We start from the raw sequence: 21,339 nt of genomic DNA on the forward strand, positions 1-21,339 counted from the left end.
ACATAATGACCTCTCAATAATATATTTATCCCAACAAGCACATGCTGCCTTGTACCATTTGTACAAGAGCACTTTTAACCCTTGAGGAAGGCATTTTAATAAAACGCGAGGAACCCACATAGGCGGTCAACCTGTCCTGTACTAGTGCAGTTTTTGCCTTGTTTATTTTGGAATTGTGTATATAGTTACTGTTATACACAATAAACAAACATATCACATGTTTTTCTCCTGTTTGGTGTACATGCTTAGAATTCAACATACTTTTGGCATTGTTTGGTGCCTAGATATGTGCAGTTCTAATTTTTTAATTTCTTTTCTTTCACCCACCTGCCTTTCATTCTCCATTTTTCACCTCCTTCTGGATTTCATGTTGTAGGTATACATTAACTAAATAGTTGGAGGCATTCTGACAATAGAATAGCAGATACCTTTTTCCAACTATTGAAAGATCTACCTGGGCAGAATGCCAAATCTCTCTCTTTTACAGAGGTGATGAAGCAGGAGGTATTAGAAGGTGTAAAATTAAATATTTGACTTGGTGGGTGAGATGTTTAACAGATTATTGGAAAGTACACCACATTCCTTTTGAAACTTTTATTTTTACTAAAGGCTCTCAAGTTTTAATGCAGGTAAGCCTACAGTTTAGTTAGCTGCAATTTCATTAACATATTAACCTAACTAACTTAATTTGGAAGAATAATCATACAGAACAAGAAGTGAATATAGCTGTTCCTATAGCATACACATAGGCTGGGTTCCTAATAGATAGAGATAAAGGGAAAATCAAGATCAGATAGGACCCTGAGATAACAAGGATCCAAGGGGCCCCTGCAATTACACACATATATGTAATGTTATTTCCCCCCCCCCCCCCCCTGGAAACTTGGGCATTGATAAATTCATATGGCGGGGGTTCTGCAGCCTCTATGCTTTGCGATTGGGAGAAAACCATAGCTGTGGGAACACTCTGCTATTATATGAATTTAAGGGCATGTGACGGCTAGTGCCAGGAGCGTACCTAGAGTGTTTGGCACCCAGGGTGGCACCCACAAAAAATGAATGTTGGGAATATTTTTTCACAAATTTGTATACTGTATGTGACCTGGAAAAAACTAGAAATCTACTCACTCTTGACTGCTGTATTCAGAATAAAGTCCACATTTCTTAGTATGACATCATAGACCCCGCATCACCCACTTGCTGCCCTGTTCATCACAGAAGCCTAAGATTTATTCACCTCTGGCTGACACAGCACCCCCATCTTCAACCACAGCACTTATATCTCCAATCTCCCTGTATCTCCTGCCCCCAGTCCATTGAGTTGGTTTACTTGCTTCACTTTTATGCAAGCAACACCGACAGGTTACACGTGACATATTTAAACAAAGAAAGAAGAGAGGGAAAGCTTACAGTCAGCGGGAAATGACAACCACACTGTGCAAGCAGTGAAGAAAAGTGATGAAGGAAGGAGGGAGGGAGAAAGTGTAGAAGTGTTTGTGAGCATGCATGCATGTATGTGTGTTTGTGAGCATGGATGTGTATGTGTGGACATGGATGTGTAAGTGTGTGTGACCATGTATGTGTATATAAAAGGGAGAGGTAGGGAGATAGAAAGAGAAGGTGAGAAAGAGGAGGAGAGAAAAGGAGGGGAGATATACAAGATGAAAAAAGAAAGGAAAGAGACAGACAGAACATATAAAGAGAATGAGGAGGAGATATAATGAGAAGGGGCAGATAAAGAAAAAGGAGAGATGAAGAGAAATGAGAGAGGTAGAAAATGGAGAGATAGAGGGAAAGAAGAGAAGAACTAATGAGCAAAAAGAGAACTAATGAGAAGGATCATGGGGAAACCAATGTGAATGCAATGTGAGTGTCGGGTAAGTCCTGCGAATGCAATCCAGGTGCTGGGGAAAGGCCTTATGTACATATTATAAAGTTAAAATTCGATTCTAAAGCAGATTGACTTGGTTGCATATTTCACAATTGTTGTTGCAAATGAAGAAATCAAAATTGTGTTAATTTATAAATGTTTAGGAAATATTGGTGTGTGTATGTATGTATGTATGTTTGTGTATGTACAGTGTGCAAAGTGACTACTCCCAAAGCAGACTCCACTGCTATCAAATCTGCTGCAGATCTTTTGGAGACCTAGCAATGCCCCTGACGTAGGCTTTTCATGGTACAAAACACTTTGACATGTAGCCTCTCGAGTCGGATGCCTATTTATGTAGTATCTGTGTTAGAACAAGTCCACGAGGTCCCAGACAAGGTCACAAAGTTAATAACACTTCAACCTCATGTTTCAAAGGACAGATGGCAAGAGAGACAATGCAAAGGAACCTGAAACCTGCCGGCACTTATCCTAATTACTGCCTCAAGTCATGTATCAGTCACCGGAGGGCATGACTTTTGGTGGCAGGAGGCTTAACCTGTCATCACCCGGGAATCTTTTAAGCTGTCACGTTGGGCAGGTAATGTGGGCAGAGGAGCAGCGCAGCTCAGCGGAACAGGCCTCTACAGAGCTAGGAGGAGGGCTTTAATGTTACAAGGCCTGGGGTTGGTTACAGGGTTTAGTAGGTGGGGTCTTTTTGAGTGCTATAAATGGGCAGACATTTTAGATAACGGTCACATTTAATTTGAGCCTCTTACCTGCTTTTGTCCCAGCCTCCCTCCCTGAATTTTGGTTTTGCTCTGGCTTCGCTTTGTCACAGCGGTGGGGCTGGATTGGTAAGGTGGGGGGTAGAATTGGGATGTTTTGGTTGGTTATGGTAGGTTTTGAGCTGGTCTGTGGCTCAGAACCCATGGGTGTAGGGGTGTCACGGTATGCCCATACTGTTGGTTTGGTAAGGTATGGTGATGTTTGTTGTTATATCAGTTATCTGGGGGGCTCATTGTCTATGTGTTATTGACATGTGGCAAATTTTTTCCAACGTATTGGTGTGGTCTCATTTATTGAGTTGATGGTTGGGGGTTTTTTTTTTTCACGTGACATTCAATTCAGAGACAAAATACATGTGCCAAGCCAAGGGTCATTTCAGAACATATGAGACAATTATAATGCCTTATCAAACTGAGCTGCATGACTACCACATCTTACAGACTTGCAGATACTCCGGGGATCTGTACATATCCCAAAGACAAATATTATTGTATTGCGACATCATCAAATGGGTAACCATAAAAAAAAATAAAAATAAAAAAATACATGGGAACTATCGAAAGGATAGCTTTTTGAATTACCAATGCATTACACTGCATGCGTTTCCCAGATTGCCGTATTCCTGTTGAGAAAGTTGCTTTTGTCGACAGACCAAATACCCCGAGGATCTATTTGGGCAGAGGGTCGGAATATGGCATTGTCTAGCAGCACTATACTCCAAACCTCTCTCCATCCTGCCACCAGTACAATGTATAAATAAGCACACTATAGTTGAAGAAAATATTGGCAAAACAATTTTGGTAAGTTTCTATAAAATAAACCATAAAAAAAATAAGTATGGTTAGCATTATGTTCCAATAAGCTTACTTCATCTGCAAACCCCAAAATTGCCGATGTGATACCATGCAAGCTAGCAGCCATGGAGATCTTTACCCAACGTATTTGTTTGTCTTAGGTAGATATTCTAGTTTTGCCATACTTTTTGAATATTTGTACGAAGTGCTTCGTAAATTGAGGGCTCTATATTTTGGGTAATTCCTCCTGCTGAAACACCACTGCAAGTTGACTTTGTGGCAATGCTATGAAGTCCATACATAGTCATCCAGCCAACCACTGACTAATGAAAGTCTAAGACTGAGCCATTCTAGCGTTTATAACAGGCAGTATAATAAGGGTACTCGTCACAGAAATTGGCGCATTAAAGCATTATATCACACAAAAACTAGAACTATTTCAAGAAAACAGCACAATATTTTGGAAAACAAAACACTAATAATAAAAAAAAAATGGGAGTTTCCTTTTAATGACATCAGAGATTGAAATGACATCAGAATCTGCTTTTTATTTGTAGACTCACCTTCTCCTGTAGGGGTAGGAATGACATGACTTTACGGTGTCTTCCAAAGCACATCAGCGTTTATTTACTGAGCCTCACTCAGCCTTTACCGAGCCTCACATTTTGGACTTTCCTATGTAATACAAAGGGCTGGCCGCAGAGAGATTCTTGATGGATTATATCTGTATAATACAGTTAGTGAAGTCATTTTATATTAACTATGAATTACAGCCGGCCACTTATTCTCTCAGAAACTTTTTTTGTTTTGGCCCTTCGTACATGTTTTTTTTCCCCAAGGTCAGCGAGATGAAAATCAACACGTAGCTTAGTGAATACATCCCGTTACTGCACAAGCTCCTCAGAACAATGAAGACATGGGGAAGGCTTAAAACTGAATTATAGCATATTTAAAAACTCTGAAAAATATATAAACATACTGAAAGTAAGGTTTACAGATGAAAGCCACCTCTCTTCCTGCCCTCTTAAATGCAATCAAGGTACCCATGGCAGGGCATCTGAACTCACTGCCCCTCAACTCAACAAGGGGCAAGGTGCGCATTGGACACATATAAAATTGTCTTGGTTTAACAGTTGTATTTTGTTTATGTTCTCTATTTTGTGCCGATTGCATTTGTTTTACTCTCTTCATTTTCTCTCCACGACAGTGATGGTTCTCTCACATGCCAACCTCTGATGTTTAAAACTAATATATCAGTGTGAGGAGGCTGAATAACCTAAATAAAAGGAGGGTTGCGTTGGAAGCAGCAAGAAGGGGCCAAGGTCTTTCCAGGAAACTCCGACAGGACAAACTGCAATACAATCTATGTATTCCAAACATTACTGAACAAAGACTACACAAACAATAGCCTGATTTAAAATGGCTCAGAAGGCTATCAATCACCTTCTAAGCTTAATCGGTATTGCTGAAATGTCTCGATAGCGAGGCATTCAGCGACACCAAAACCCACACAGTCCCCTCCACTTTACCCAACAGAATTTGGGCAGTTTAGCCCCCCCCCACAAGCTGCCAGTCCTGTCTGTCTTACATGCTGACCACTGACAAGACCAGGGATCTATGTCCCTGTGGGCCCGGCTACTAGTAGCACATTAACCACGCAGAGATCTCAGTAACTTATTAGAAACCTAGGGATTTTCACCTTTCCCCTCAAGAGTATTTTACATTAACAAAGCGGTATCTCTCAGGTTGCTGAGTAACAGCTTCTAACCACGCTAAGCAAACCTAATCTCAGGAGGCTGTTGGTTGATTCCATTCCAGCTTTAGTATACTTATTCAAACAATGTTTTATCAGTGTAATTGCCATGAAAATTAAGACGTTCAGCCATAGACCTTGAACAGCAGAAAAGGCACCACATTTAAAGCAAGGCGATGTGAATAAACTGATCCAAAACCCAAGATCCTGGTCATTTTTCCTTTTCAAAAAACTGCTAACACATTTTAATCTGTAAACAGCATTATACAGCTTTATTTAGTATACAGAGCTGTAAGTAGCATGGAATATATACTTCAGAGGCCACCAATAACCAGCCATCATAGACTAGCTAAACTCTTTTCGAGGTGTCGTGCTTCTCTTGGGTGTGCTCCGTGAATCTTGTGAAAGACGCAGCGAAGCTCAGGTCCGTCGATAGACTGTCGCTCGGCAATCCCCCATGGAATATGCCAGAGCTTTTTCCTCCCCACCCCGGCCGAGGCCTGCAGGAGGGTCGGATCTTCGTGGTTCCCTCCGAAAAGGAGAACCTCTATAGGGAAAAAGGTGGGTAGCCAAAAGACTTCTCCCACCTCTCCCAACAGGCGACTGGAAACCAGTCCTCACTGCGATACAGTGATCCAAAAACGTCAAAACTGAAATCGTATCCAAAGAAAAACCATTTGACAGGCCGTGATCAAAAAAAACTGTGATCCATCCTAATTAATAGGCACAAGTGCACCAACGGAAAGTGCAAATAGTGATAATAAATAAGTGTCCAGCCATTTTCCGTGAGGCCGAAAAATAAAAAATTATCCACACACATGCCCGTATGGGTCTTGGAGTGAAAAGTGCTTCATCTGTAGCATTGGCCTTCAGTGCTCCTCGTGCTCACACATTTCACAACTGCAGTGCAAAGTTGTGAAAGTGACGCCAGAATTTCTCTGGGGCTCAAGTGGACACCTCGGGCTCCATGCTACCTCGGCCCCAAGGCCAGAGGATCAGCATAGTCCCCCCCCCCCCCGAAGGGAACTACACTTGATCTTAGCCAAAAGGCCGAGAAGCGATCATAGACTAGCTAAACTGTCCCTATCTGCATTTACCGAGGCATTTCCCGTCAAGATGTGTTTGGCTGTTATCAGATCAGCAATGCTGGCAGCTTGCTCGTCATGGATATGGACTAAGTATACTTAGACATGTATCGGGTTCTATTTTAAGATAGACATGTCATATTATAGACCATTCATGTCCTAATTTTAAACATTTTACTTTAATACTCTGCCAAACCATCTCAGTATCAGATGACCAAGTTGAACACCGTAATACATCATGGCCTGTATTGATTGTGCTGCAGTTCTTTAATGATCTTTGAAGCAAGCTCAGAACCTAGCTGTCTTCCGCTTTTAAACCCTATGGTCTTTGCGCCTTTTACCTTCATTGAGGCATACTACCATAGCTTCAAATGAACATCTAGCTTTGAGACATGCCAGTGATGGTATAACAGAGGCAACACATCTTTCCACACATTGGCCAAGGACCATGCCTTTGTGCTACTTCCATCAGTCTCCATGTTTGTTTTATATGTAGAAGCAGAGGTGTCAAGGTCCCCCTCCTACCCATACTGCCATCACATAAAAGTTAAGACAAAATTAAGTTGAGATATATTTTATTTCAGGGAAACAAAAGTCCAGCGAGATGCTTGCACCGTTATTGCACCCTGCTTCAACACGTACAATCCCCAGTAGTTTCAGCAGAGAGCAGCTTATCTGGAGAGGAGATAAAGAACATGAGCACAAATTAAACTAAACTCATACCGACTGCCACTTATTCGTCACTACAAGTTAAACTGTATTTGGAGCCTCAGTAAGAATGTGTCCCTCAGATGAAGTTTCAGACAGGGATAACAAATAATCATCGGCTCTAGAAAATTAATTAAACTCCACTTACCAGACTCACTACGCAGATGCCTGGCACACAGCTACTGCCCTGGAGGAACAGGAACAGTGTGTTACTATTACTATTAACAGAATGCAAATAGAAAGACATTAATAAATATGTACAACTCAGAGCAGGAAAGTTCTCATCAGTTATCGCATCTGACGGCACTTCCTATATCCTGAATCTCATCATGTGAAAGTATGGGCTGGGAGCACCCCCAGCAGGTAGTAGCCAAAAATTACAGGAAACAAGCCAGATTTTCAAGCTCTACACAAGTTTAAAACCCCACAATCATGCGATTCTTTAACCCCTTCAGTACCGGGACGTACCTGGTACTTCCTGGTTAACAGTCACCGGTAGACCGGGACGTACCAGGTACATCTCCTCCAAAAAACGCCCCCACATCACCACAATCGCGGTGATCGTGGGGGCGCTGCTGCTGCCCAGGAGTCCTGGGCAGACAGCACAGCCTGTCTAAGCCTGCCCCCAAGCCGACGATCACTCCCACGGAGTGATTCTCTAGGCAGAAACTGCGATTGCAGAAAAATCTGCAATCGTGGTTTCAGCTGCCACAGGCAGCTTCAGGGAAGGGTGGGGGGGTATTGAATGGGTCCCCACACAAGTGTGGGGACCTGATCCAACACCCCCCTGCTGCCTGATCGCTCCATGAGAGCGTCAGTGCAGCGTTAATTCCCGTTTTTTAGGGGGTTCTGCTGCTGGTGGTCTGCCTGGAAGCCCAGGCAGACCAGCAACAGCTAAAACGAGCCCCCAGAAGTCCTCTGATCAGTCCTGTAGGACTGATCAGAGAGACTCCTCCCCTACAATCTCCAGTCTATTGGAGATTGTGTCCCAGCTGCCAGAGGCAGCTTCAGGGACAGGGAGACAGGGTTCTTTGGTCTCCACATGAGTGTGGAGACCAGACCTCCCCCACCCTTCCTCAGTTAACCCCTACCCCCCCCTCTTCCTCAATTAACCCCTTCAATGCTGCGATTGTGTATGACCCCCATCGCAGCATTGCAGGGGTTAATATTAGTCCCCACAAGCTTGTGGGGACTAAATATCAATCAATGCTGTGCTTCAATGGAGCATCAGCATTGAAAGAGTTAAAAAAAAATGTAAAAAATAATAATAATCATTAAAAAATGTTTTTAAAAAATAAATTAAAAAAAAAAAATAAAAAAAAAAAACAACAGCACTGACCTGAAAGTCCAGGGTGCTTCCAGGTCAAATGCTGGGCTGATCAGATCACTCCTGGCCAATAGGAGTGATCGGATCATTATGGCAGCCCATGGATGACCCTGCTCTACAAAGAGAGAGGGGTCATCTAGGGTAATTATGAAAAAACACAAATTATTAATAAATGAAACAATCATAATTATTACCTGATCACTTGTCGGTGACATTTTAAGTCGCTGATTATTGATCGGTCTCCCTGATTGATGTCAGCGGCCTAAACCTGTCACTTACAAGTAATCTGATGAAAAAAATATTTTAAAAAATGTGAATGCGCATGTTCCAGTTTTGCCCTCATACCTTCCTCAAAAAATACATGAACCATGCATGTGAGGCCTTGTTGGAACCTGGGGGTGTTGGTGAACAAAACGTGGTGTTTTTTTTCCAGTGTTACACATATGCTGTGCAAGAAATAAATTGCAACATTGAAATGTATGCGTTAAAAACGCAATAAAATAATTTCCCTGTGAAGTTTGGCAGACATCAGTGAAGAAATGGCTGGCTGAAAACTGTCAAAACTACCCTAGTTGAACACCTTGACTCGTCTACTGTTCATAAATATATACTTTTATGGGGTAATTTACAGTGGGGGGGCTTCCAAAATGTCCCAAATGGGATATGGGCCCAGGAAACCAATTTCTGAAAACTTGCGCATGTTCCAGTTATGGCCTCATGGCTTCCTCAAAAAATGCATGAACCATGCATGTGAGGCCGTGTTGGAACCGGGGGGTGTTGGTGAACAAAATGTGGTGCTTTCTTCCACTGTTGCACATATGCTGTGCAAGAAATAAATGTTAACATTGAAATGTATTTGTTAAACGCAATAAAATAAATTTTCCGTGAACTTTGGCAGACATCAGTGAAGAAAAGGCTAGCTGAAAACTGTCAAAACTACCCTAGTTGAACACCTTGACTTGTCTACTGTTCATAAATATATACTTTTATGGGGTAATTTACAGCAGGGGGCTTCCAAAATGTCCCAAATGGGATATGGGCCCAGGAAACCAATTTCTGAAAATTCCAAATGTGAAAACGAAAATGCGCATGTTCCAGTTTTGCCCTCATAGCTTCCTCAAAAAATGCATGAACCATGCATGCGAGGCCTTGTTGGAACCGGGGGATGTTGGTGAACACAATTTGGTGTTTTGTTCTGCAGTTGCACATATTCTATACAAAATATAATATAAAATCTAAAGCAACATTGCAACATATGCAAAAAAAACCCCCCAAAATATAAAAATACCTCAAAATTTGGCAGCAATTGGCGATAAAATCCCTGTTTGAAAAGTGTCAAAATGACCCTAGTTGTACACCTTGACTTATCTACTTTTCATAAACATAATTTTGGGGGGATAATCAGTATTTGTGACAACTATTGCAGTTATTAGACTACCATGCCAAATTTGAAAAAAATTACATTTCAAAAACGTGATGCATGCCTTGCAATATTTGCCCTATACTGGTCAAAATAGATAAAAATCCTGGCCATGTTGGGTGGTTTCCAAATCAGGACAAGTTAATGAATATATTTGGGATAATTTTCCCATTGGTTTAATGTGTGTACAATTTGTATGTATACAAAACTGTAAAAAAATGCGTTTTTTTTTCATTTTTTTCCCCCAGTTTTTTTCAAACAAAACAATGTACTACCCAGCTTACTATGGTTTCAAATGAAAGCCCTACTTGTGCTGAAAAAAACAATATATGATTTGTGTGGGTGCACCAATTGATAAGAGAAATTACAGTTGAAGAAAGACATGCCAAAAACACAAAAACGGCTCCGGTCCTTTAGCGACAGCCTAGCTTAAAAATCCCGGTCCTGAAGGGGTTAAACTTACATGACAAGCGATCAGTCCGTTATGTCCGCCATTTGCCCCAATACCATCCTAGACAGGAACAATAGAACGTTAGTACATTTGTATGAAGATCAAACACCATGCACATTTTCCAGTAGGTGTGCGTCAGAGAGAACCATCTCACCACCTGCAGTCTGCCGGTAATTCCAGCTCTTTTCAGGTTAATATCATCACCACCACACGTTTGTTGCCAATTAAGATACTGGAAGAGTAACAAATAACTAGGTATTGACACGAATCATAGGAGCTTTATGTTAAGCGAATATTAGTTATTGAATAGGTATCAAGAAGTGTGATCAAGTAGTAAACCAGTGGATTAATAAATGCATGTGCATAACATGCTCATCATGTGCAGAAAAGCCTATCGGGCGTTAACTTACTACAGGCACAGTACAATACACCCTTTATTTCTCTTCCAATATCTATGCCCTCTATTTTTGGCATATATGAAGGTTACTTACCATTAAGAAATTCTTGATCAGCTTTTGCAGCAGATCCTGATGCGTTCCATCATCTAAGATAGATAAAAGCCAGATTGATATGGAGAATGCAAGCAATAACTGTACAAACAGGATTTGAGGGTGCACTCAGATCAACTCTTCTCACCACTTGCAGTCTGCCGGTAATTCCAGCTATTTTGAGTTTAACCTCATCATTGCACACATTCATTGCAAATTAAGACATTGGGAAGCAACAGATCACTAGGTACTTGCTATAATATGAATCATGTGTTTTAAATTAAGCTGCCATTGTGCATCTTTTACTACTTTTTGGGGTAATGTTATTGCCATTGAATAGTTATCAAGAAGTACAATAAAGTAACCTAGTTGACTAATAATGCACTTGTGCATAACATACTCAGCGTGCAGCAATACCCTATCCCATGTTAACGTACTACAGGCACAATACAACCTTTGTTTCACTTCCAATATCTATGCCCTCTATATTTGGCATATATGAAGGTTAATTACCATTAAGAGATCCTTGATCAGCTTTTGCAACAAATTCTGATGCGTTCCATCATCTAAAGTAGAGAACAAAGCCAGATTGATATGGAGAATGCAAGCAATACAAGAATAAACAGGATTTGAGGGTGCACTCAGATCAACGCTTCTCACCACTTGCAGTCTGCCGGTAATTCCAGCTATTTTGTGTTTAATCTCATCATCGTGCACATTCATTGCAGATTTAATACATTGGAAGGTAACATCACTAGGTACTTGCTATAATATGAATCATAGGTGATTTAAATTAAGCTGCCATTGTGCGCATCTGCGTTACTACTTTGAGGTTGGGTTATTCGTGTCATTGAGTAGGTATCGAGAAGTGTGATATAGTAACCTAGCCGACTAATAACACACTAGGCCATAAGCATGTTCTCATGCTGTGCCATAATATCCATTACACTAAGCTTACAGGCATGGTACAATGCAGTTGTGCCAAAATAGGGCACAGATATTGGGGACATGTAGAAAAAAAAAAAAAAAAAAAAGTCTTTACCATTAAATCCTAAATCAGTTTCTGAAACAAATAGAGTCGCCACATCACCTAAAAGAGAACAAGACCAGATTGATACAAAGAATGCAAGCAATAACTGTACAGAGCTACGGAATTTGATGGCGCTACATAAAACAATAAATATTTGCTTTTGCACTCAGATCAACCTTTCTCAACACTTGCAGTCTGCCGGTAATTCCAGCTATTTTATGGTTTACCTCATCATCGTGCAGTCATTCACATGAATTACAGCATAGCGGGTAGTAAGAATGGTTCTCAGCCAAGTCAATGCATTGTATATTTCCAAGCAGTTTACCACACTACTGTATTACATGAGCGCCCGAGGGTTAACAGCACTGCCAGGTAAAAGTGCTCATTAATTACAAATATGAAAACCTTAAATCTCCATTTACGCAAGTTGTACGCAGTGGAGGTTTGACTTCTTGCAAGCGTTAACGATATCGTATGCTTCACAGGCATCTTATGAATGTTTAATATACTGGGCAGTGCCAGGAGCACACAAGCATTCTAGCAAACCTGATGAGTTAGTATCCTGATCAGGCTGCCTTAATGCAAGTCAAACATGTTTAATTATGGAAACTCTGCTCAGAAGTGGCACAGTCTATGTGGTGTAAATAGTTTGCTTTCTCACTAAGAATCACTTACCCCTATAATATACAACAAAAGCAAGGACATGCTTGTGTTAGTTTAGCTTTTTATTTTAAATTGTTTTTATAAATCATACCTCAGTTGATACGTTGGGCGTTCCTTTCACAGCTGTCATTTAACACAAATGTCCTGCAGAGTAAACATATCAGCAATCAGCAAGGAACACAACAGAACTACAGGCTGTGTGCGGCTTTAAAAGACAGATCAAAAACCTCTGTGCAGGTGCACCCAGTTCCTGTGTGAGGTGCAGTTCTGACTTTTGTACACTAGGTGGCAGCAAGCAGGGTTTAACACCTAAAATGGTTTTAAATCATATACCATATAGCCAGCAGAGGCATCTGCAAAGTGGGCATTAGCCACTAACTGATTACATTTTTTAATACAGCACCAAATTTTTCAGGAAAGCAAACCATCTCAGACAGAAGATGCTTTACTTAATACAATATATATATATATATTTAGATTGCAGCACAACAAGTACAATTTACACGTATATTGGTAGCTAGGCCTCTTTAGTGAAACAAAAGCCTCAGATTTTAGAGCGTCTTCATTATCTCAGACAGGGATAACAAATCATCCTCGGCTTTAAGAGTAGATTAAAGAAATTTGCATCTAGCGTTCTAACAGAATTAGTTGAGACATACCTTAGACAAACTGGACATCACGTTCTTGTTGATCCACAATCATGGCGTCACATCAGCTGAATAGACTGTCGCTGCCATTGCTGGACCCAATATACAGTAGCAGGTGACGAAGTGCTCACGACGGCTTACACCATCCATTGCAGCCCTGTAATGCAACAATAAAATAACTTACGATGAGCGCATGTTTCTTAGCATTAAAGGATATTATGACCAAGTACTTAAGACTAAGCAGGGGCTCCATACTTTCAGCATCAATTACTTCCCTTTACTATACACAGGGACAGACTAGCAATGGGGTGGCCATCTGATGACAAGCACCGTTGATGCCTAGATAAGCGCTGCCGCAATGCTACGTTTTAACCTAGAGCACCAAGAACAAGTAGCCAAGTGCTCTCTGCTAGTTACCAGCATGCTTGCCATTCACAGCAGTGATGCAGATTTGTTAAGAGGGAAAACTGCATACAGGAGCCTTCGGCCAAGGCAAAAGTTTAAAAACATTGCCAAGGGATCTAGTTAGATCAGCGGCCTTGCAGCGTGATCACAGCAGTCTTGCAGAGGGTCAAACTATGCTGCAGCTAGGCCCTCACCTACTCTGGATTATTGCTTCACCCTAAACCAAGGCATCTCAGCCATGGCAAAAATAAAGCAAGAGGTTGGCATACCTGTGAAAGTGACTATCCAAACCGTATAGCATATTATGCCATTTAACCGTTTGTGTGCCTACCATGCCCTAAACATAGCCAGGCTACTACATTAGTACTAAGGCAATGCTCATTCATGCAATCAAAACTTTATTAAAAATAAACAAAAGTGTCTGCACCAGATTTACTTTAACTGGATTTTTTCCCAGCGGAAGAATATTTACATTTATATAAACGGTTTAGAAATCCATTGTGTGCAGGTTTACCGTAATAAACAAACAGGTAGCACACAGACCGCTTAAAACTGATATCCTTTGCATCTCACAAACACCGTAAGCGAGCTAACGAAAAAACGCCCTAAATACCCCAATATAGGCCTTCTTCAGAGACGCGGCTGCTACACCATTTAGCACGGGACCGCAGCACATGGCTCACGCGGAAGGATGGCGCTAGATTTTTCCCGACAAAGAACTCACCCTGCATTCACCATCGCAAAGCCGACAAGAGAGAACCAGCCTCCAACGCAAGATTATATATACCCCAGCAAACAACGCCTTTATTCTCGCGACGCATCGGCAAGCATGCTGGGAAAAGTAGTCCATCGGGCAGTAAGCAAACACGCATGCGCAGAAAATGCCTTCTCTACATAAAAAGAAACATAGTATCCTTTACTTAACCCCTTAAGGACCAGGCTATTTTTTTATTTTTTTAACCTTCGTGACCAAGGCTTTTTTTTTAACACTTTTGCGGTGCTCGTGTTTAGCTGTAATTTGCTGCTCCCCCATTTACTGTACCCACTGTATAAGTTATATATTGTGTTTTGTTTTCAGGACAAGTAGGGCTTTCTTCAGATACCATTTCTGATCATATCATCTAATTTCCACAAAAAAAAAACTTTTACTCATCTAAAAAAGCTAATGAAAAAACTGCTAGAAAGATTCTACTATTTGTCATGAGTTTTTTTTTTTGCTTTTTTGTGCAAGTTATTGGCCAACTAGTACAAGTTGCGGTTTGCTATTTCAAAACCATTTTTTCCTCAAATCTGGTAATTCTGCCTCATGTGCTTTTGAAGTCGACCAATGCAATTTACCCACTCAAACCATATGTGTGCATTTGGGTGTCGGTGTGGCAGAGCTTGTCCTGGTGTGTGTTTTTGGGTGTCGGTGTGGCAGAGCCTGTCCTGGTGTGTATTCGATCATCTGTTTCCTGGCACTTTACTTTCTGTAGGAATAAATTGAACTATAGTCACTTTAAAGGACAGAATTTTCTAGGCCCAGAAATCAGTGAGCAGAAAAGGTTTTGTGTTATTTAATCTATTTCAATCTGCATATTTATTAAAAAGGATCAGGAAAAGAAATCAGGAAAAATCAGAAAAAGATGGGCATGTATGGTGGGCTGATTCGGTGGTGCAATGGAACACTTAACTAGACTTGCCCCCCAGGCCGTAGGCAGCCAGCCCTCCCCCGATATGCCACTTTGCCGCCAGATATGCCTTATACCCCCTATATGCCACGCTGCCTCCCAGATATGCCTCTTGATTTCCCTATTAGCCACTCTGCCCCCAGATATGCCTTATACCCCTATATGCCACTCTGCCTCTCTGATATTCCTTTTAAACCCCTATATACCACTCTGCCTCCCTGATATTCCTTTTAACCCCCTATATCCCACTCTGCCTCCCTGATATTCCTTTTAACCCCCTATATGCCACTCTTCCTCCCTAATATTCCTTTTAACCCCTATTTGCCACTCTGCCTACCTGATATTCATTTTAACCCCCCTAAATGCCACTCTGCCTCCCTGATATTCCATTTGACCCCCTATATGCCACTCTGCCTGTGCTTCCCTAGACTTCTCCCCATGTTTCAGATTCCTTGGTGTGTGTAGTGGTGGCAGCCGGTGAAGGTCTGCTTCATGTGCGCAGCATTTTATCTGGACTGGTCAGCAGAATGTAAAAGCTATATGTGTAATGGAAAACATGGCTAATGCAGTCACCCTAACGTGCCCAGACCCTTGTGTATTGCCCACAGCAATCCCACATTGTATATTTATCCCACCGCCCATACCCCCCTTTAGTATTGATTTATGTGATGCCCCCAGCCAGCACCCTCTTGTGAATTAATGCCCCCCCCTTGCACCCAGATTTCACTCACAGGATATGCCCAACACCCAGAATGGAAGCATAGGACTTCCCACCTTTGCCCCCAAACAACCTGCCTGTGGTATCCTCAAACAGCCACCCTGTGCAATGCTTTCCCCCCACTTACACATCCATGCAATCACACACGTATTCATTCATTCATTTATTATTCACATTCATTCATTCACTCATTCATATACTCATTTCCTCATTTACAGATACTAATCATTTACAGATTGTCAGGAACCACTGAGATCAGGTGTGCCTTGTTACCTGGGTTGAGCCCTAGTCCATACATCCAGCTGGGCCCTGTTATCTGGATTACCCTGCCTTTATGAACCTGCCCTGCCCTTCAGTCAGGGCCTTTGTATTGAAGTCTATGGACCTTCCAAGCGGGCTGTCTGCCTTTCGTACCCTTCCAAGCAGGCTGTGTGCCTTCCGTGCCCTTCCAAGCGGGCTCCCTGTCAAAAGACTTATTACCGGTATTTATTTTGCCATACATCTGGTTTCTTGCTTAGACTGTATTACCCTTATTTGCTGGTCCTGTTATACATAAAATACACTGCATTACCTGGATTTCTGCTTGTGGTGTCTTTGTTTGCATAATCATGCACCGTGGGTTACAGACTGAACCCCAAGTATCCCCTGCGCATGGGCTCCTACCCGACCTGATCACCCGAGTCCTGACACAGATACTCATTCATTCACTCATTGACAGATACTCATTCAATTCCTCTATCACACATACTCATTCATACCACCTACCCCACCCCTTACCTGAACTGCAGATCACTCTGTGTCACTCGCAGACTTCTGCAGGAGCCTCTGCACCCCTCTACGTTCTTCTCTTGTACCGCCCCGGAAAGCAGGAAGGGAGCGGAGTCATGTGACGTAAAGTCACGTAACTCCGCTAGTTTACTACCTATCCTGGGTGGCACAAGAGATGCTGCTCGCACAGCGAGCAACGCACAGGTAAGAGGCAGGGCCTCTGTGGAAATGATCGCGGGATTGCGACCCCTGCGATCACGGTTAATGCAGGCTTTTGTCCCGCATTTAAGACGCCCATGGTGGCGGCCTGGGGAGCCGGCCCTGCCCGCCCCTGAGGGAGGCAGATTGGCACATAGGGGGTATAAGGCATTTCTGGGGGACAGAGTGGCATATAGGGGGTATAAGGCATTTCGGGTGGGGAGTGGCATATACAAAAGGGATATAAGGCATAACTGGGGGCAGGTTGGCAAATAAAAGGAAATACAAACAAAAAATGCATTTTTCTCCATAGTTTTTATTAAATGTAAAAATATAGTTTACATGTGAATTAATATTTACTAGTAAAACTTTTTTAATATTCAAATTTTGGGGGGTCGTTGTGACAGGGCCAGGCTAGCTGGCTCATAGGTCATATGAAGTTTAGCCGGGTCATGGAGCACTTTTGTGTCCGGTTCCGTATACCGTGACCCGGTAATGTTTTATGTTGTGTTTATTGTGTAACCGGCCCAGAGACTGATGTGGCTTCAGCCCCAGCCTTCAAAGAGACGATCCTATAATCTGGCTGGGGCTCTTAATCAGCCAGCACAGCCCTGTCTGCCCAGACGGCACCCGCACTACAGGGGGGATAACACAGGTGGGGGAACCCATTGTATTCTGTAATCCCCTCACCTGATACATCCCCTGTATACTGATGGGATTTGTGATGGGATGTGGCTGATGGGATTGGGGGTTGGGTTCGGTACACATTGCATTGAGATTGTATAAAGTTCTGTGTGTTTGTAATAAAGAGAGTTCTTCTTGGTTTACTACGAATGGTGGTCTGGATGATCCGTGGATAGCTGAGTGCGATCCGTACGAGGGACTGACTGGTGATTCCTCAGCCCTCAAACAGGGGTACCCAGCCTTGGGTACGGTGACCCTGTAACATTGGTTGGCAGCGGTGGGAAGAATCCCACGACTTGGGTGAAATCCAAACCACCAACTGGGATTGCAGACGAGAGATACCGAGAGAGCTCCTGGAGGTTTGTAGCAAAGGAAAGGCTACTCTGATTGCGGACTGCAGAGAGATGGACCGGCACCAGGATGCCCCAGAGGAGAGCCTCGGACTGAGTGCTCTACAAAAGAACATTCTATGGCACTTATCCCTGTACCCAGGAGGGGCTACATCGGAGCAAGTGACGGCGGTGATTAAAATGTGTCACCAGGAACTGAGCCAGAGTGGGTCTGTATCTCCCAGACTAGGGGAACAGACCACCAAAATATCATACCAGGATATCCAACCCTTCCGAGAACCAGAGGATGAGACAGACCAGGTTACAGCCGAGGTGTGTGAGCTGGAACACCAGCAATGGCAGTTAGAGTCTGCGCCTGCAGACTGGAGGGATGATTTCTCCCATCCCCACTTTGAATCATACTGGGCACAGTACTGGACAATGTGGGATATACGAGTTCCACTCCTGGGGGAGAACCCGTTGCCGGAGTGGGAAGACGAATTGAGGGGTCTCATATATGCAGAGCTCGACCTCCAGAGCCGCTACCAGGGATTCTCCCAGCAGTTAGCAGGTGAAGACCACAGCGACCCTCTGATGCTGTATAGCCCCGTCGACCCAGGACTGATATATGATGCCTTCCAATTTGACTCGTCCTTCGGAAGCCCCTGCCAGTACCGCAGGGATACAATCTGGGACAACTGTGCAGAAGTCCTGGTTTATGCTATTCCCCCCGAGCTGGAGACTGTTATGGATTGCCTGGTCCAAGAGGAATGGCAGCTCGAGAGGGACTATAAAGAATTGCTGCGGAGAGTGGAGCTCCAGGAGTTACAAGGAGACTGGGAGCATGGTACTACAACTTGCGGGAGTGGGACCGAGGTCCTCTTCACCTACTCCGCGGCCCCTGCCCTGGCGAGAAGAACCGAGGTCCTCGCCAGCAAGAAGAAGCGGAGGAGGAAGCCAAAAGCTCCGACCCAAGTCCTCACCAACAACCCTGGCTGCTCTACCCCGGCAGAAGAGATGACTGTCCCCACCGCCCGAGTAAGTGGCACAATCCCCCTCACCAAACCCCTAGCTATGCCCGTAGAAGCCAGTGCCCCAGACTGTCCCCCTGATTTCCTGAGTGTCCTGGGAGAAGCCCGGGTCACTGCCCCAGAGGTTCCCACTGAAGTCCCCAGTGACCCGGTAGAGGCACCATTCCCTAACCTAGCGAGGACGCCAGAGGGGCTGCCGAGTTCCCTGGGTCCTCTCAGTAGCCTGGCGCAGGCCCTGGTTCCTATCCCTGTGTTCTCCGAAGTGATCCCTGGTTCCCCAAGTGTCCTCCTAGAAGCCCAGGTCACTGTCCCAGAGTGTTCCTCTGACTCTCCCCGTGCCCAGGCAGAGGCACCTGTCCCAGAGAGGAAGATCGAGGGTCTGCTTAACCCTCCCGGTGGTCCAGTATTGGCACCTGTCCCTGCCCCGGAGTATTCCCCTGGGTCCCCTGAGTACCCCGCAGAGCTGCTTAGCTCGCCCAATAACCCTGTAAGGGCACCTGTTCCTGTCCCAGTGTGTCCCCTAGGTTACTCCAGTGTCCCGGTAGAGGCCTCGCTTACTACCTCTACGTGTTTCCCTGGTTCCCCGAGTGCCCCCGGCCCAATCAGCAGGGTTTTCCTTCCATGCAACCACCCTGGCCTGGCAGCTGCCCCAGACTCAGTTCCCAAGACTAGGGAGCAAGAGTCTCCAGGTGCCCCTGTTACCCCGGTGAGGGGGATAGCCATGTGCCCCCAGCTGAGCTGGGACCGTCCTCCAATTCACAGAGGACTACTGACTATCCGTTTGGGCAACCAGGGCCCTGGCCCACCTTCAATGGATGCTTCTGACAAAGGGGGCCATGAACTAAGGCCTGCACCTTTGAACTTTGTCCACTCGGACAGCCTGCAGCAGACCCGTGAGGATCTGCCTGGTCTGTCGGACCGTTGGTCAAGGGGGAGATCTGTGACAGGTCCAGGCTAGCTGGCTCATAGGTCATATGAAGTTTAGCCGGGTCATGGAGCACTTTTGTGTCCGGTTCCGTATACCGTGACCCGGTAATGTTTTATGTTGTGTTTATTGTGTAACCGGCCCAGAGACTGATGTGGCTTCAGCCCCAGCCTTCAAAGAGACGATCCTCTTAATCAGCCAGCACAGCCCTGTCTGCCCAGACGGCACCCGCACTACAGGGGGGATAACACAGGTGGGGGAACCCATTGTATTCTGTAATCCCCTCACCTGATACATCCCCTGTATACTGATGGGATTTGTGATGGGATGTGGCTGATGGGATTGGGGGTTGGGTTCGGTACACATTGCATTGAGATTGTATAAAGTTCTGTGTGTTTGTAATAAAGAGAGTTCTTCTTGGTTTACTACGAATGGTGGTCTGGATGATCCGTGGATAGCTGAGTGCGATCCGTACGAGGGACTGACTGGTGATTCCTCAGCCCTCAAACAGGGGTACCCAGCCTTGGGTACGGTGACCCTGTAACAGTCGTCTTATAATCAGGGTTGTCTTATAATCGAGCGTAGTTTTGAAACTTAGACACCCCAAGATGTCAATTGCTGGTATGTCACTGCCAAACAACACCCCAATATTTGTTCAGCCACGTCTCCTGAGTATAGTGATTCTCCTCATGCATGGGTTTGTGGGGTTGTTTGGGTGGTAAAATGCCACCATTTTTAACTTAGAACTTTGACATCTGCTCCTTCTGCCACCATGTCCTATTTGGAAGCTATCTGAAGCTGGTGAAGTTTAATGTACCCCATCAAAACATATATTTTTTAAAACTAGACACCGCAGGGTATTTCAAATGCCGGTATTTTAAACCTTTCCTTGCACTAATTTTACCAGCAGCCTTTGTCAAAATTTGTGGTGGCATTTTTTTTTTTGTGTGTGTGTGGTTTTTTTCGTACTTCAGGTATGAATTTACCACTCCTGCTATACGTCACTGTCAAACACCCCAATATGTGTTCAGCAACATCTCTTGAGGACAGTGATACCATGCATGGTTGTTTGGGGGCTAAAAGGCCACATTTGCGAAGTGCGTTTTTTTTCCCCATTTTGGTCAGTCTGTGCCTACCACCCCTTGGAATGCCACTGGCAGGTGGGCCCCCCAAAAATATTATATTTTTCATGAAAATTTTGTCAAACTACTGCGGAAGCCGGTAATGTCAAATTGCAGCCATTAGGGGGTAGGATTGCATTATGAATGCTTTCTGTCATACATGAAGAACTCAATAATTATTATTATTATTATTATTTCATGTTTGGCAAAGCATTGAGAACATTTATTATCTTTTATTTTTTTTCTAGCACCAACAATTTACACATCGCTTTTTACAGTACATTAATTCAATGACAACTAGAATTGGCAGACTAAAACTTTAATAGGTAAAGAAGGCTCTGTTTGCAAACTTACCATCTAGAGGATTAACATTAAATAAGTGTTTCTTTAGTGTAAGCTCAGAACTACACAACTTGTATAATCATCTGCGGTTTTATACTGTAGTGCTGTGCAGAAAATGTCAGT

The 21,339-nt window shown here is 43.7% G+C and overlaps 7 non-coding genes and 1 pseudogene across 7 annotated transcripts; all 8 read right to left on the reverse strand.

The window, feature by feature from the left end:
- Positions 1-6,087: 6,087 nt before the first annotated feature.
- LOC149278811 (U2 spliceosomal RNA) lies at positions 6,088-6,268 on the reverse strand (annotated as a pseudogene).
- A 785-nt stretch (positions 6,269-7,053) lies between these two features.
- LOC149278812 (small nucleolar RNA R38) lies at positions 7,054-7,123 on the reverse strand. Its single transcript, XR_016278624.1, has one exon. It is a non-coding gene; the product is annotated as a small nucleolar RNA R38 (small nucleolar RNA).
- Positions 7,124-7,261: 138 nt separating this feature from the next.
- LOC149278813 (small nucleolar RNA SNORD49) lies at positions 7,262-7,334 on the reverse strand. The gene has a single exon (XR_016278625.1). It is a non-coding gene; the product is annotated as a small nucleolar RNA SNORD49 (small nucleolar RNA).
- A 2,996-nt stretch (positions 7,335-10,330) lies between these two features.
- LOC149278814 (small nucleolar RNA SNORD65) lies at positions 10,331-10,403 on the reverse strand. Its single transcript, XR_016278621.1, has one exon. It is a non-coding gene; the product is annotated as a small nucleolar RNA SNORD65 (small nucleolar RNA).
- A 409-nt stretch (positions 10,404-10,812) lies between these two features.
- On the reverse strand, positions 10,813-10,885 carry LOC149278815 (small nucleolar RNA SNORD65). Its single transcript, XR_016278619.1, has one exon. It is a non-coding gene; the product is annotated as a small nucleolar RNA SNORD65 (small nucleolar RNA).
- A 439-nt stretch (positions 10,886-11,324) lies between these two features.
- Positions 11,325-11,397, reverse strand: LOC149278816 (small nucleolar RNA SNORD65). The gene has a single exon (XR_016278620.1). It is a non-coding gene; the product is annotated as a small nucleolar RNA SNORD65 (small nucleolar RNA).
- A 482-nt stretch (positions 11,398-11,879) lies between these two features.
- Positions 11,880-11,952, reverse strand: LOC149278817 (small nucleolar RNA SNORD65). The gene has a single exon (XR_016278622.1). It is a non-coding gene; the product is annotated as a small nucleolar RNA SNORD65 (small nucleolar RNA).
- A 963-nt stretch (positions 11,953-12,915) lies between these two features.
- LOC149278818 (small nucleolar RNA R38) lies at positions 12,916-12,981 on the reverse strand. Its single transcript, XR_016278623.1, has one exon. It is a non-coding gene; the product is annotated as a small nucleolar RNA R38 (small nucleolar RNA).
- Between the last annotated feature and the right edge of the window lie 8,358 nt (positions 12,982-21,339).

Source organism: Sceloporus occidentalis, unplaced genomic scaffold, assembly GCF_023333645.1.
Source record: "Sceloporus occidentalis isolate IW3139 unplaced genomic scaffold, rSceOcc1.0.p SCAF_179, whole genome shotgun sequence".
NCBI lineage: Eukaryota > Metazoa > Chordata > Lepidosauria > Squamata > Phrynosomatidae > Sceloporus > Sceloporus occidentalis.